Genomic DNA, 2,278 nt, shown 5'->3' on the forward strand with positions numbered 1-2,278 from the left:
AGAGAGTGAAGCTCGTGTAGAGGAGGTTGGGCTGTTCCTGGATCAAGCAGGAGGTGTCAAACGCCGGTGAAACCTTGGAATTCCGGCGGTGACTCAGCATGGAGAAGAGGCGACGCAATTTTTCTCAGTCTCACGTCGTCAGACCGGACGGTCCGGCTAGGCAGACCGGACGGTCTGCGTCTCCCAGACCGGACGGTCTGCTTCCCAGACCGGACGGTCTGACCAATCTTCGCCCGTTTTTCTCGCTCGTTTCGGTCCAATCCTTCGGGTCAACTTGGTTAGGTCTGATTCTATGTACGAAAATTAAGGGCTTATCGCCTAATCATCTCATTTCCATTGATCAAGCGTCGTCAATTTCGGTTTATATCTCTCTAATCCTTTTACCGAAATTCGGGGTGTTACAATTCCACCCCCCTTAAAATGAATTCGTCCTCGAATTCAGAGTAAGGTTAGTTGAATGCTTCACCTTACATTTTTCCACATAGTGTTGGAATATCCTCATTCCACCACTACGCTTCCGCTGCGCATTCCTTTTTAAGTTATGACATCCCGTCCTAATTGTTGGATGTCATTTTCTTGAAATTCCTTTACTTGTTATGTCGCTCGTGATGTGATACCGCGCGTCTAATTAGATTACAACCCAGCTCGAACTCATATATCCTTGTTGATGTGAGTCATGATATGCGCTCAGTCACATGCACTTTATAGATGAAGTCATATCTTGTTGAACCTTTGCTCATACAAGTATGATCATCGAATCCTTGGTACATATACTACTATACTCGTTTTGTCTTATGAGTTAAGTAGTATTCTCCTATTGTTCCTTGTCTTGGCAATACGCGCATGGTGGCGTATTTTCCTTATTTGGTCTGTTGATGATCAAAACAATTCAGAAGTTTATTTCTCCAGAAGGTTTTGATGTTTGACCCCTTGTAATGCCACTCACATTCGTCCTACTATGCATTAGTGGCTTCCATTGTGTCAGAGTCATTCATGGTTATATATATATTTCCTTAGGACTTACTTCCTGACATTACGTACGTCATCGATGAGAACGATAACGAGTACATTCAGACAGTCCATGAACACCTGACTTCCTGGTAACCTGAACACCACAGAGTGTAAGGGGTTGGATATTATAATCCCAATTTGCGTTCGGGGTCCATGTTACATCAGTTGACCTTAGGAAGAGATCATTCATGATGACTAGTCAGGTCTAGTGACACGCTGACGTAAGATGATATCTAATGCCCTTATGGCTTCCTATTATTTTCTTAAATTCTTGCTGGTAGACATCATTTTTCTCAGCATTTTGCAGCCAACATTGTTCCTAGGATTGCCTATATTGGAAGGTTTCTTTTTCTTCCCCTCGAGACAACCGTGGTAACTCTGGTTGTTAAATGGCGTGGTATTCCTTCATTACAACAATTTATTGCATTTTGATTTCAGTCTCCTCGATAATAAATAGTAAGACACGAGAACTTTTTCTTCGTACTGTACCATCGTTCAAATCTTAAGCTTATGTCTTACGACATACTTGTGGCATCATTGTTCTCATGTTCCTTGCACTTCTTGTTCATCTGGGGTACCCCTCCCCTTAGGTATAAGCTGAATGCGTCCTCCAAGCAATCTTTATTCTCCATTCCCCAGTACAGGTCCTTAGGTATTTACTGGGGAATCCCGCCATGGTAAAGAATGCAAAAGCAGATGACCTTATAGGTATTACTTGCGTATTGTCTGGACCTATTTGTAGCGATCTCCCATGCATTGAAAACGTTTGTGATGGGATTTTGAAGCTACAGGGACTTCTGTTCTCGAGAGATCAAGGCTAACGCCATAGAAGATAATGAATGTCCTATCCAATACTCTTAAGGCCAGTAACTATGGTACTGAATTTACTCTCCGTTCGTGTGGCATTTTGATCAGCCCTAGCTTCGTGCAGGTCGTGATTCGTGTTCCAACATTAAATTGGAGACATTTCCTCGATTATTGATTGATCATCTCCTTGGCTAAATTCCTTTAGTTTAGCCTCGTGTTAAAAGTATATCATGTCCTATGATGCCCTTCACTTTCGAATGCAAGCATGTTCCTCTTTCAAGAAGTATGCTTGACACTTTCAAGTCATTCTTTATATGGCCTTAACACCAGTCATTCATATGCCTTTATCTTCTAACGCATGATAAGTGTGATCTTGTGATCTGATTATCCAACTTACATTACTTGTTAAGATTCAGTATGCCTTGTGCATTACCAATCTCGAATCTCAAACTCGGTTTTC

At 42.0% G+C, this 2,278-nt stretch overlaps 1 protein-coding gene across 1 annotated transcript in view; it reads right to left on the reverse strand.

Moving 5' to 3' along the window:
- LOC104798657 overlaps positions 1–2,278 on the reverse strand; it is a 33,001-nt gene that overhangs the window by 12,153 nt on the left and 18,570 nt on the right. The window lies entirely within an intron of this gene.

Source organism: Tarenaya hassleriana, unplaced genomic scaffold (assembly GCF_000463585.1).
Source record: "Tarenaya hassleriana unplaced genomic scaffold, ASM46358v1 Cleome55, whole genome shotgun sequence".
Taxonomy (NCBI): Eukaryota; Viridiplantae; Streptophyta; class Magnoliopsida; order Brassicales; family Cleomaceae; genus Tarenaya; species Tarenaya hassleriana.